Source organism: Rhinatrema bivittatum, chromosome 3 (genome assembly GCF_901001135.1).
Source record: "Rhinatrema bivittatum chromosome 3, aRhiBiv1.1, whole genome shotgun sequence".
NCBI lineage: Eukaryota > Metazoa > Chordata > Amphibia > Gymnophiona > Rhinatrematidae > Rhinatrema > Rhinatrema bivittatum.
Genome location: NC_042617.1, coordinates 181269618 through 181284178, shown reverse-complemented (window position 1 = coordinate 181284178; position 14561 = coordinate 181269618).

Here is a 14561-nt window from a genome sequence, read left to right as displayed (position 1 = left end):
TGGCAATTACCCAAACCTAAGAAGATCCTATGCTACTGATGCAATTAATAGTAGTGGCTATTCCCTATGGGGCGGATTTTAAACGAGCGCGAATAGCCTACTTTTGTTTGCGCTCCAGGCGCAAACAAAAGTACGCTGGATTTTAGTAGATACGCGCGGAGCCGCGCGTATCCGCTAAAATCCTGGATCGGCGCGCGCAAGGCTATCGATTTCGTATAGCCGGCGCGCGCCGAGCCGCGCAGCCTACCCCGTTCCCTCCAAGGCCGCTCCGAAATCGGAGCGGCCTCGGAGGGAACTTTCCTTTGCCCTCCCCTCACCTTCCCCTCCCTTCCCCTACCTAACCCACCCGCCCGGCCCTGTCTAAACCCCCCCTTACCTTTCGGGGATTTACGCCTCCCTCTGGGAGCGTAAATCCCCGCGCGTCAGCGGGCCTCCTGCGCGCCGGGACGCGACCTGGGGGCGGTCCAGAGGCGCGGCCATGCCCCCGGGCCGCCCCGGGCCGTAGCCACGCCCCCGGGCCTGCCCTCAGAACGCTCCCGACACGCCCCGAAAACGCTGCGCGGTTCGGGCCCGCCCCCCGACACGCCCCCTGACACGCCCCCTCCGAAAACCCCGGGACTTACGCAGTCCCAGGGCTCTGCGCGCGCCGGTAGGCCTATGTAAAATAGGCTTACCGGCGCGCAGGGCCCTGCTCGCGTAAATCCGCCCGGTTTTGGGCAGATTTACGCGAGCAGGCTCTGAAAATCCGCCCCTAAGTAAACTTGATTAATAGCAGTTAATGGACTTCTCCTCCAAGAACTTATCCAAACTTTTTTTGAACCCAGCTACACTAACTGCACTAACCACACCTCTGGCAACAAATTCCAGAGCTTTATTGTGCGTTGAGTGAAAATGAATTTGAGTGGCTCTCACTTTAACCTATAGATTACAAACTGTGGCAAGCATACACTTATTGTTTTCTATCAAGATTTCAATCTTAATTGTATCTGCTGTTGCAAGAAGTCCACAGACAGTAACACCTCTGCTTCCATTCCCTCTTGCTCATGGAAATCCTTTTAACATTTCCTTCAGAATATTTACTATAGGGATGAACCTGCCCAAGGTGGTACTTCTGGCTTTCAGATTACCTGTGGTATACTTGAAGAGCTTCAGGATTTGTATGAGCTGCCTCATCACTACCCAATCATGATGCCCCAGGGGCAATCTACCCCTATCTCTGTTTCCAGATCATGAAGGGGTGTTTGCTTCTCCACTAACCTCTGCAGCATCAGATAAGTGGAATTCCAAGGGGGGTCAACAATTTGAACTATATGCTTATGAGGCATCCCAATTCTTCCTGCTTCTCACGGAGATGCTGCCTAGCCTTCATGCTTCAATGGAAATGCCCCACTATTTTCCTGCACTACTCTTTAAGGTCCTTCAGGAATAAATTTTCATTGTCTTTGGGCCCCAGTCCCAAAGCATCCCTCATTTCCAGGTGCAGCAAGTGTGCAAAGCAAGGGATACCCTGAAAACCCCTCATCTACTGCCTTTAGCATATTTTCTCATTGTCTGTCACATCCTACTCAGTCAGTTTAGGAAGAGATTGTGAGGACTAAGACAAAGTAGAGGAAAATGTTATGGACCTTGAGGGAAGGAGGCAGCTTCCTTTGATATATAACTGGCTCACTCTAATGAGTGACTGGAAATGGGCTGACGAAATGAGGTGAAAACGTAGATGGATGTTCTAGTCAAAGATTGCGCATATTTAGCCATACCAAATCTCCTGGCTTGAGATGAAGTGGTGGCCAGCGTCTTTTGTCAGCTTGCTTCCTGTAACTTTCAGCAACCAAGGTGAGAAGTTGGTGGGTCCTTTGCCACAGTTCCTTAAGAGTTTGGCCCACTACATCAGCTGCTAGACACGTAACTGTCACCGGTATGGGAAGTGAACCCTTTGAGTGTCTGAAATATAAGATCTGGAAGACTTGAAGAGTTTCTCTGATTATTATTGCAAAATTCTGCATATTGAAGAAGCATCCTGCTGTTCATTCACATAAGCCCTTAGAAATCCTTTGAGGATTAAATGGTTCTTTCCATCTGTCCATTAGTTTGTGGATGATATGCTGTAGAGAAATCCAATGAAATCCCAAATTTCTTGCATAGGCTTCTCCAGAACCTTGTAGTAAATTGTACTCCTCAGTCAGAGAGAATGTGTTCAAGTAAGCCGTGGAGTCGGAAGATGTGTAGGAAAAAGAGACAAGCCAGTTCTGGAGCCAAAGGGAGTCCAGCTGAGGCATTGGAACCCAGTCTCTGGACCTGGCCTTTGAGTCAAGCCCCAACTTTAGGCATGGACCTGTTCGCGGCATCAGATCCTCAACAGAGAAAGGTAAGTGGCAGTCAGAAAATTTCCCGACCTAGGAATTTTTTTCAAGCCTTGGCCTTTGCTCATGTCTCAGCTGAATCCCCAGCATTGGGCCTGGGCCTAAGCTGAGATCTTGGTGATGCAATCAGGCAGAGGTCCTGGCCCCTGCATTGGGCTATGGCCTATAAGTAGTTGAAGCCCTGGCTTTGGGCCTAGGCCTAGGTCAAAGCACCAGCATTGTGCTCAGGCACAGAAGCCTTGGCCTCTGCTTTGGGTTTCGGCCTATCCCATAGGCAAGGTTCCAGCCTCCAGACCTGGTAGTTGACCTTTTTTTCCATTTTCAAAACAAAATGAGATTCTGCTGAAATTTTTTTGGAATTTAAATCATTTCGTTTTGAAAACAACACAAACAAAATAGGAAATTTCATTCTCATTTCCTATTTCAATTGACCCTAATGCACATCTCTAGTCCTTGTCCCTGCCTAAACACCAGCTTCTGATTACTCTCCTGTCTTTTTCACCTGCTTCAGAACAAAAGAGAGAATAACAGAGGGATGTGGCACATTCTTTCCCAATTTCAATTTCTTATGGCTTGAACTGGCTTCCACTCTTGGCCCCTATTGTGGTTAATGACTCTCTCGCTAGAGTGGCTAAGGTAGCTATGTATAATATGATTTGTGGTGTTAAATCATTAGCTGTTTTAAACAAGATTCCCTATAAGTACCCAGATCAGTCCAGACAGTGGGTTGTGTCTCCCTTCCAGCAGATGGAGTCAGAGAAAAGCTTGAAGTGTGCTCTCTTATAGCCTGGAGCACCCTCTGCGTCCCTTCAGTATTTCTCTGACTCCAGCACATGAAGGTTGCAGAACATGCGGTTCCCCATTTCAGCTACAGCAGGATAGAAGTTTAGATTCTCTCTCTCATTCCTTCTTCAATTCTTTCTCTGTCTGAATGGATCAAGTCTTAAAAAAAAAAAAAAAAAAAAAAATGGTTTCTAGCTTCTCAGTCACTTCCAAACTTGCAGGCAGAACTGGTAGCAGTATTCCCTGGCATTTTTCAGAGTAGATTTGGTAAGTTTTTGTACTTTTCCTTCTCAGGCTTCTCTGACTTCCAGGGGTGAATGTTGGTGGTCCAATCCCTGCCCCCTCACGACGGCACGCTGCCCTGAGACGCCACCTTCCTCAGGGCAGCGCTAGCAGAGAGGCGACATTCCTCTGCTTTTTGTAAAAAGCCAAGTCGTTGTGTTCTGAGCGGACGTTCTCTTACCCGCTCCTGCCAGGCTCCGGGGGTGTTTCTCATGTATTACTAGACTTTCCCTTCTCCCATACCGTGCTCAGCGCAATGTGCTGCCTGCAGAGAGCCCGGGACGCGTCTCTCCCACAAAGGAATTGGTTCGATTTGCCTCCCTGGCGGGGAGGGTCCCTCGAGGCTTTGCGATCCCAGATGCGACTGCTCACTGGAGGGCCAGCCCCCGATCCCGTCTACCATGGGCATGGCGGTCATTTTGTTTTCAGAGCCCGGCACTCCTAGGCAGCCAAATGAGGATTCAGACGGCGGTTTTTCTCCTTCCCCACCGGTTTTAAATCTGGTTACCCCCCGGGCCAGGGGGCAAAGCCAGGGGACCATCCTGCCATTCCTCACTTGGGACCTCCACCCCCCGCCTTTTTTCAGTGGATTTTGTGCTTCTGTTGCACAATGCTTATTTGGCTAGTTTGGAACAGCATCAGGATGCATCTTCAGGTCCCCCTCCTCCTAAGGTGATTAGATTGACAGATCCTCTGCAGTCCGCTGCAGTTCCTCAGGGGTCCACTGCATCTCCTCAGGGATCCTCCCAAGTCAGGGTGGTTACCCATCCGGATCCTTCTCCCAGGGTGCTCTGGGGCTGGACCAGGACCAAGATGATCTGACTTCTCACATGCACATGGAAGGGGATGACCCTAGGGTCTTATGCCTGTTTCAGAGGGATGAACTTGATCCTCTCATCCCCCATGTCCTAGCAGAGTTGGATATTGAGGCTCCACATGATCCACCTGGCACCAGTTTGGGGGCTGTGAAAGGGGACCCTGTCCATGCCGGAATGTATCCACCAGCGAAAACGTTTCCATTTCATCCTATGCTCCTTCAATTGCTATCCAGAGAATGGGATTCGCCAGAGTCTAGTCTGAGAGTAGGAAAGGCTATGGACAAGCTCTGTCCTCTCCCAGAGGAATTCCTAGAACTCCTCAAGGTCCCCAAGGTAGACGTGCCAGTAATGGCGGTCTCAAAAAGGACTACCATCCCAGTCACAAGTAGAGCCACTCTCTGAGATGTCCAGGATCGGAAGCTCGAAGTCTACCTCAAAAGGATTTTTGAGGTATCAGCCTTGGGGGTAAGAGCCACAGTGTGCAGCTCTTTAATGCAGTGAGCAGGTTTCAGATGGGTCCAACAGCTGCTCAGTGCTCAAGACCTGCCACAAGAAGAAGCACAACAGGCGGAACGCCTAGAGGTGGTAATAGCTTATGGAGTGGATGCGCTATATGACTTACTCCGCGTTCTGGCCAGATCAATGGTATCAGCAGTCTCTGCCAGGCGTCTCCTCTGGCTCCGTAATTGGTCGGCTGATTCTTCGTCTGACTCAGCTGGGATCTCTCCCCTTCAAAGGCAAATTACTGTTTGGTGAGGATCTTGAACAACTCATCAAATCCCTGGGAGAGAACAAAGTGCATAAGCTGCCGGAGGATCGTCCTCGGACCTCCAGGATGTTCAATTCTACTAGAAGCTGATTCCGGGGTCAGCAGTGTTTCTGACAGTCAAGACCGGCCTCTCAAAGACCTTCTTCCTCATGGTCGCAGTCCTGGTTTCATTCCTTTAGCGGTCGAAGACCAGCTCGAGACAGCCTCCCTCAGGGGGCCTCTACCAAGTCTTCCCAATGAAGAATTTCCGGCCCACTCTTCGACCCCCAGGATAGGGGGACATCTCTCCCTCTTCTACGAGGAGTGGGTCAAAATTACCTCAGACTGATGGGTTTTGGATATTCTACAGCACGGCTATGCTTTAGAATTTGCTCGACCCCTAAGGGACAGGTTTCTCTTCTCTCCCTGCGGCACAGTGAAGAAACAACATATAGTAGATCAGGACCGGCTCATGGACTTAGGTGCCGAAGGAGCAAGGGTTAGGCCATTATTCCATCTACTTCATCTTCCCCGAAAAGGAAGACTCCTTCCGTCCAATCCTGGATCTCAAGATGGTCAACAGGGCCCTCAGGATCCCACATTTCAGGATGGAAACGTTACGCTCCGTAATAGTGGCGGTACACCGTGGAGAATTCCTAGCCTCCTTGGACTTGACAGAGGCTTATCTCCACATCCCCCATCCTCAAGGAACATCAACGCTTCCTTTGCTTCAAAATCCTCGGTCAACATTTTCAATTTCAGGCTGTACCCTTCAGCCTAGCGACCGCACGCACCTTCACCAATGTTATGGTGGTGGTGGCAGCATCCCTACGAAGGGAGGGGATTCTAGTCTACCCCTACCTGGACGACTGGCTCATTCGAGCAAAGTCCCTGGACCTTTGCCAGCGGCCAGTCAACAGAGACTTGCATCTTTTCCACTCTCTCGGATGGGTTGTCAATTTTGCCAAGAGTAGCCTTACTCCCTCTCAGACACTCAACTTCTTAGGAGCAAGGTTCGATACCAATTTGGGCAAAGTCTTCCTGCATCAGGACTGTGCTCAGTTGCTTATCTTGATGCCAAACAGGCACCGCCCTTACCTCTTGATTCCTGGACCTGCTCCCGCCTCCGGAGTCCTGGCCTGTGGCCTGTTTGGCGGTGCCCCGCTGGGGCAGCGCCGCCGGGAAGGTCCGGTGGACGCCCTGTCCCTAGGCGCATGCACGAGTCACTTGGGCGCCTTTGTAGCCCGTTTCCTGCCAGTACAGACTCCGCCCAATTCCTGACATCAGATGCTGCGGCCTTGATAAGCCGGCCATGGCCATCCAGCCCTTGCCTTGCAACGGGTTAGCATCCTGGTTTCCTGTTGCGTTGCGCCCCGGAGTGACCCACTTGGCTACGTCGCTCTGTTCCTGCTTTAGTACCTGCTTGGTTCCTGCCTGCTTGCTACACTACCTGCTCGGTTCCCCGCTTGCTACAGTCCTGCTTGCCTGCCTGTGCTGTCCTGCCTGGTTCCAGTACCCGAGTCCTGCTACAGTTCCTGCCTGGTTCCAGTACCCGAGTCTTGCTACAGTTCCTGCCTGGTTCCAGAACCCATAATCATTACAGTATCACCACTGTCCTAGTCTGGTTCCAGTTACCTGTCCTGATCCACAACCTGCCTAAGTCCCAGCGGCTGGGTCCCTACGGGCTCCTCCCGGGGGGGGCTTCAGCTTCCAAGGGTGAAGCCACCTAAGTCCCAGCGGTTGGGCTCCTTCGGGCTCCTCCCGGGGAAGCACCAGCTTCCAGGGTGAAGAGCATCTACATCCCGCCTGAACATCTGCCTCCCGGCCCGCTGTTCATCAGAGACATTGTCCATCTCTTCCTAGTCTCCAGCAGGTTGGCCCAAGGGTCCACTAAACTGAGACTCCCACAACACAAAGAGCATGTGTGTGCACTGCTGATTGACTCTTTCAGTACACACAAAAAAAACTGTTAGAAACAGAGTCAAAAAGGCTGGCCTGACTATGTGTCGCTTCAGTTCAATCTGTGTGTAGATATCCGAAAACATAAAACATAAGTTTGCCATATTGGGTCAGACCAAAAAATCCATTAAACCTAGTATCCTGTTTCCAACAGTGGCCAATTCAGGTCACAAGTACCTGGCAGGATTCCAAAAGATTGAGAGATTCTATGCTGTTTATCCCATGGATAAGCAGTGTCTTTCTCTAAGTCAAACATAATAATAGTTTAGGGACTTTTCTTCCAGCAACTTGTCTAAAACATATTTAAACCCATCTACACTAATAGCTTTTACCACATCCTCAGAGTTTAAGTATTGTATACAAAATATTTTCTCTTGTCTTAAATATTTTACCTAATAACTTCATTGTGTGTCACCTAGTTTTGTACATTTTGAAAGAGTAAACAACTGACTCACATTTATCCATTTCACTCCACTCATTATTTTATAGACCTCTACGATACCTCCTCTCAGCCATCTCTTCTCCAAGTTGAAGAGATCTAACCTATTTAGCCTTTCTTTATAGGGGAAATGTTTCATCCCCTTTATCATGTTGATCACTCTTCTCTGTACATTTCTAATTCTGCTATATCTTTTGTGAGATGCAGTGCTTCAGGTGTAGTCTCACCATGGAGCGATACAGAGGCATTATGATATTTTCTGTTTTATTCTCCATTATTTTACTAATAATTCCTAGCATTCTATTTGCTTTCTTGGCTGCCATTGCATACCGAGCAGAGAACTTCAGCTTATTATCCACAATTGGAATAGTGATGATAACATGATCAAATTTGACTTGATAACTGGAGGGTGGACAATAAGGAAATCTACTGTTAAGTAGTGCTGTCAGTGTCACCAAGAAAAGAAAAGAAATCAAAGGGTCTGTGGCCTGAATGTGAGTCATCTCCACTTTATATATAAATGGCTCCTTTAGGCCCAACACCCTTCAGTCCCAAAACATGACCAATTCCTCTTCTCCCCCACCCCCAGCAACCTTTCCCTGGTTTGATAATAATGTTCCAATTGGTACGCTCAAGGTCTTTCATACCCATTCCCCCCCCCCCCCCACAGTCACAAAAGAAACACTCACCCCTCCCCCATCTCCCCCCATTCCACCCATCCCCTGATAGCCAAAACCCATCCCTGCCGGGTCTTCACTCACCCGCTCACAGCGGCTCCAATGCTGCTTCTGATAAGTAGCACTGGAAGCGTAAACTGTGCTCAGTTTACACTTCCAGTGCTGGACCTCCAAGTCTCAGTTTACGCTTTCAGCAGGATCTCCAAGCCCTATGGCTTGGAGGTCCTGCTTGTGGCCATGTCCCAGCACTGCCTCAGGAAAAAGGCTGTCCCCATGAGTACCCTGCTTCAGCTTGGAGTCTAGTATTCCTAGTTGTGGCCTTTATCTGTCCTTAGCCATAGCTCTAGCTCCTTGTTTCTGGCCCCATTATAATGGCCACTTGCTTTTCTGAGTTTCTTGCCTTTGTTTCTAGCTTTATCGTATGTAACTTTATTTCTAGCCTTATCTGTACTCTTCTGTGTGCCTTAGTGAATAATCTTGTGTTTCTCTGTGTTCTTAGCCTTGGCCTTTGTTTTCTCCTGACCCGTTTGGTTCATTTTTCTGTTTTCATGGTGCCCTCGCTAGTCCTTGTTCTGTGTTTGTTTTTGGACACCTTTTAGTCCCTAGAGTTGCCAGTGGGTGTCTTTCTGAACCTTCCTTGTTGTGCACCATCGTCTTCTTTCCAGCAAGCCAGCTGTCTCCAGGGCCAACCCGCACCAGCTCCAGGGCCAACCCGCTCCAGCTTCAGGGCTTACCCCATATCGAAGGTTGAGCCGTATGCACGCAAGTATTTTCAAAATGTTATATGCACATACTTTATAAAATACCTGCCTCCGCTTATAGATTTGGGTTAATATGCATATCTGTTATATTTTTTTATGCACCTGAACTATACACATGTATGTTTACAAAAATGATAAAGTATGGGGTAGATTTTCAAAGGGTTACGCGCGTAACCCCCGAAAACCTATCCCTGCGCACACAAGCCCCGGGACGCGTGTATGTCCCGGGGCTTTCAAAAATGGATGGTCCGGGGGCAGGGTGGCGGTCTGGGGTGGTCCTGAGTTCTCCAGCACAGTAGTCATGCTGGAGGTTCATGCGCTGGCAGCTGGCCGGCGTGCGCAAGTTACGCCTGCCAGAGGCGAAACTCGGCAAAATAAGGTGGGGGAGATTTAGGTAGGGCTGGGGGGTGGGTTAGATAGGGGAAAGGAGGGAAAAATGGGAGGAGCTAAAAAAAAGTTCCCTCCAAGGCCGCTCCGATTTCGGAGCGGCCTTGGAGGGAACGGGGAAAGCCATCGGGGCTCCCCTTGGGCTCGGCTCTCGCAAGGTGCACAAGTGTGCACCCCCTTGCGCGCGCCAACCCCGGATTTTATAACATGTGTGCGGCAGCGCACGCATGTTATAAAATCAGATGTACACTTATGCGCGCCGTGCGCGTAACATTTAAAATCTGGCCCCATGTGTTTTCATGCATTGAAACATTCATGTGTAATTTTGGGAAGAACTACAAGGTATTTTTTAAACTGTGCAGCTCCCATTGCACAGTTATATAAAATACTAGTATTAATCTCCACATGCCCACATATGCATGTAAATGCTTTACTGTGGATAGGTTTAGAAGTTAGGCTCATCCAGTATATCAAGTTTAGCATCTACATTGATCTGTGACTTGCAGCAAAGGTTGTGTAGCTGCGAGGGCTGAAATGATCCTACTTTCTGGCATTCGAGACCATACTCAGACTCATTTTAGAAGTCTAATTTAGAGCTTATTTTAGCTTAGGCACTCTTCCATTACAAAATAGTCTAGAAATGTTAGTTTAGGAACTCTTACAATATAAAGCAGATTGACAGATTAATTTAAATGCAATCATAATCTTGAGGCGGATATACGGTAACTGAGGGGCACTGGGCTTGGACAGCTATTTGTATAATGGATCTTTGGTGCTGCTCATGATATTTTTGTCATTTATTTTCATTCTTTAATGTTTGATGTTTTGCAGTGAAATATTTCATGGCTTACAAACTGCGCTGTCTATAAAATTTAGACATATTATACTATATATTTAAAGTTTAAGCATGATATGATTTGAAACATGGGGAGAGCAACCTTGAAAGCCATTTCCATGATTAAAACAGTATTTTTATACCGAAAGAATAAGAGAATTTGAAATTTTTCTCCGCCCCCCCCCCCCACCCAATGATGGGAAAAAATAGTGTGGGTACTTATTTCCACAGCAAAAAAGTGTGGGGCAACATTGAGAAATGTTAAATGTGCATGGGAAGCATACTCCCTGCGATGGTTGCACATCTGCGGGTACATTGTACTCAAGGGCCTGCAAGTTAATTTTCAAAGGAAAACCCTCTCCTTGCCAATGAGAGTTACACAGGCAGTAGTGTGATCTTTCCTGTTCTGCCAGCCTTGCTGGGATCTCTTAGATGCATCTTGGTCCACTCCCGCCATTAGCTCCAGTTCGTCCTCATGCTCCAAAGCTCCAGCTCGCTCTGCTGTGTGGCTTTCTGTCTATTTGATCTGGCATGATTCTCATCCTTGTGGTTCATGTCAGTTCAGATTGACTGAGTCTCACACATCAGAGTGAGCAGGAGCATTGGAGCATGAGTGCCAGACAAGCAAAGGAGTAGCAGAAAGAGATCTGGAGAATGGAATTTGCCAGGAGGTGGAAGGAACAATAACATCAGGAGGTCAGTGATGATAGAGAGACATTCAAATAATTTAGTTTTATGGTTGAATATGAAAGTATCACTTGATATCAAGGATGTGTGTGGGGTGGAGGAGGGGGGGGGGCTGAAGGGATGCAGCACTGTTATCTGACTTTTTTGATTTCAGCTGAAACCCTGCTATCCTAAATAAATATATATATATATATATATATTATATAAAATCTTTTTAGTATCCTTTTCAGAAGCTGGCATGCAAACTCTGTACTGAAATAATCTGTTGGGCCATACAGGCTAGAGGTGATTATATATTATACAGAACATTTGGATATAATTTAGTTGATGATCATACACAAGTCAAATGAATTCTGTAAGTACATTGCATGCATTATACTGAGAATGATTCACAGCTTGAGGCTTGTAATTTTCATAGGTTTTCACATGGGTAAACATGTTTACCTGCGTAAAATAGAGTTGCTTACCTGTAACAGGCGTTATAGAACATATGGGTGACATCATCGGATAGAGCCTGGCACTGAAAACTTATGTCAAAGTTTCTGGAACTTTAACTAGGCACAATGAGCATGCCCAGCATGCCTTCTACCATGCGTCCAAGTGAGGTCCCTCTTCAATCTCAGAACATAGAATTATAATAAATAAAAAATATAAGAAGAAACCCAACTCCGGGGGGCGGTGGGCGGGTTTCATGAGGACTAACATCCTGTTACAGGTAAGAAACTCTGCTTTCTCCTAAAACAAGCAAGATGTTAGTCCTCACGCATGGGTTAATCCCTAGCCACACGATGCTCCCCAACACAAAAGGGTCTAACAGACACCAAACAAGTGCCAAAGGGCACAACAACCACAGTGCTGTTGGTGACAGATGGGAAGACAGCCTGAACCCAAACAATGGATCCTAGGCAAGGAGAGTTGACTTTTACACCACAAAGAGATTCTGGAGGACAGACTGGCTGAATCTACTGTCACGTCGGCCATCCTTATCAAGACAGTAATGAGATGTGGATATGTGGAGAGAACTCCATGTTACAGCCTTGCAGACCTCCTCCATGGGAACTGCTTGCAAGTGGGCCACCATAGTTGCCATGGCGCTGACAGAATGAGCCTTGATTGACCTCCAAGATGCAGTCTCACCTGGGCATCACAGAAGGAGATGCAATCTGCTAGCCAACTGGATAGTGTCTGTTTGGCATCGGCAACTCCCAACCTAACCTATTCCTATCAAAAGAAATAAAAAGTTGGGTGGACTGTCTATGGGCTTCTGTCTGCTCCAGATAGAAGGCTAAGGCTCTCTTGTAGTCAAAACTGTGCAGTGCTTGTTTGCCTTGGTATGAATGGGGCCTGGGAAAGAATGTTGGCAGGATGATTGACTAGTTAAGATGGAAATCCATCACCACCTTAGGCAGGAACTTAGGGTGCATACCTAAGACCATCCTATCATGAAAAACTTAGTGTAGGGTGGATAAGCCACTAAGGCCTGGAGCTCACTGACCCTGTGCTCTGAGGTGACTGCCACCAAAATTATGACCTTCCAGGTCAGGTACAAAGGAGCAAGGTAGCTCAAAAGGAGTTTTCATCAGTTGAGTTAGTACCATGTTGAGCTTCCAAGACACAGCGGAAGGCCTTAGGGGAGGCTTCAGTTGTATGTGAAAATTGCACTGAGATGAACTCTAATGGAGTTGTTTTTTAAGCCAGCCTCCAGGACTTTCTAGTGGAAGGATTTCTGGAAGTCACCATGACCTAAGACACATCCTCAGAAAGATCAAGTGGTTGTAGAATTAACCTCTCAACATCCAGGCTGTGAGCAACAGAGCCTGGAGGTTGGGATGTCGCAACCTGCCTCAGTCTTATGTGATGACCTCTGGGGAAGTCCCCAGAATGGTTTCCAAATGGACAACTCCTGAAGGATTGGAAACCAGACCTGTCTCGGCCAATCAGGGACTATGAGAATCATAGTCCCTCTGTCCTTGCAAAGCTTTAAGAGAGTCTTCACCACTAAGGGAATCGGAGGATATATATGTACAGAAGACCCTTGCCCCAATAGTTGGCAAAGGCATCCGAGGCTGGTTTGCTGACTGTTCTGTACAGGGAACAGAACTGAGTTACTTTCTGTTGCAGAGGGAGATGAACAGATTCACATCTGGGCTCCCCCAGAGGTGGAAGATCCGGTACACTACCCCCAGTCCAGAGACCACCCATTGTATCTGAAGGCATGACTCAGCCTATCTGCTATCACGTTCTCCATTCCAGCCAGATACATGGCCCTGAGCACCATCCCGTAGGAAAGGGCCCAGGACCAGATCTGAATCACTTCCTACACAGGAGGAATGAACCTGCATCTCCCTGCTTGTTGACATACAAAATAGTTACTTGGTTGTCTGTTTGGATCAGGAAAACTTTGTTGGACAACTGATCTCTGAAAGCCCACATCACATACCTGATCACCCACATGAGCTCCCACCCCAGGGTGGATGCATCCATGGTAAGGGTAATTTGGCTAGGGAGACTTTGAAAGGATATTCCTCATTCCAAATTTGAGAGTTCCCGCCACAAGGACAAAGAGTGCTGGAGAGACGAGGTGATTCGGATGCAATTTTGGAAGCTCTGTGTGGCCTGGTACCACTACAACCTTAGGGTTCATTGGGTTCTGCGCATGTGCAAATGTGCCATGGGAGTAATATGGACAGTTTCAGCCATGTGGCCCAACAGCCTCAATTTGTGCCGAGCTGAAACCTGCTGGCTCTGTTGAATCACCACAGCTATGGATGTAAATTTAACTGCCCTGGACTGTGGCAGGAAGGCTTTTGCCTGAGCCGTGTCTATAAGGGCTCCTATGAAGTCCAATCAACGTGAGGGCTGAGATGAGATTTCAGGTAGTTGATGATCAACCCTAGTGACTCCAACACCCAGATGGTCAAGTGCATGGACCAAGTGACTCCTGCCTGAAATGAGCTCTTGACCAGCCAATTGTCCAGGTAAGGGAAAACATGTACTACCTGCCTGTGGAGGTGCGTCCCCACTACAGCCAGGCATTTTGTGAAGACACATGGGCCTGATGTGAGCCTGAATGTCAACACTCTGTACTGGAAGTGCTGTTTTCCCACTACAAATCTGAGATACTTCCTGTGACTTTGGGAAGATCTTGATGTGAGTGTTTTTGTCCTTCAAATTGAGGGAGCATAGCCAGTCCACTTTTTGCAAGAGGGGAATCAAGGTGCCCAGAGAAACCATCTTGAACATTTCTCTGTTTAGAATCTTGTTCACGGTCCTCAGGTCTAGGATGGGATGGAATATCCCTGTTCTCTTTGGAATCAGGACATACTGGGAGTAGAATCCCTGCCTTCTTTGCTTTGGTGGGACAGGTTTGACTGCTCTGGCCATTAAGAGGGTGGAGAGCTTCCTTATCAGTACCTCCTGATACTATTGGCCCCCAAAGTGGGCATGTAGGACAATTTAGTGGACATACAATAGGTTTAATTGGTACCCTTGACAGATGATGGACAGAATCAACTGGTCTGAGGTTATACTGGGCCTCTGATCTGTGAAGAACCATAGCCTGCCCCCAGCTTGGGGATCCAGCAACTTGGATACAAGTGACTGGCTTATGCTCCATACAATCCAGTCAAAACCCTGTCCTGGGATTCGATTGGAGCGCCGGCTGGGGCTTGGGAGCTCACTGCTGCCTGGGACAGCTTTGGGAGCTCACCTGTTGTGAATAGAATTGAGGGGCTAGAGGATAGTACTTCCTCTGGTGGTAAAAAGACTTCCTCTGACCATGTCTAACTGACTTCCTTGCTGAGGAGGGTGGGTCTGAAGTCCTAG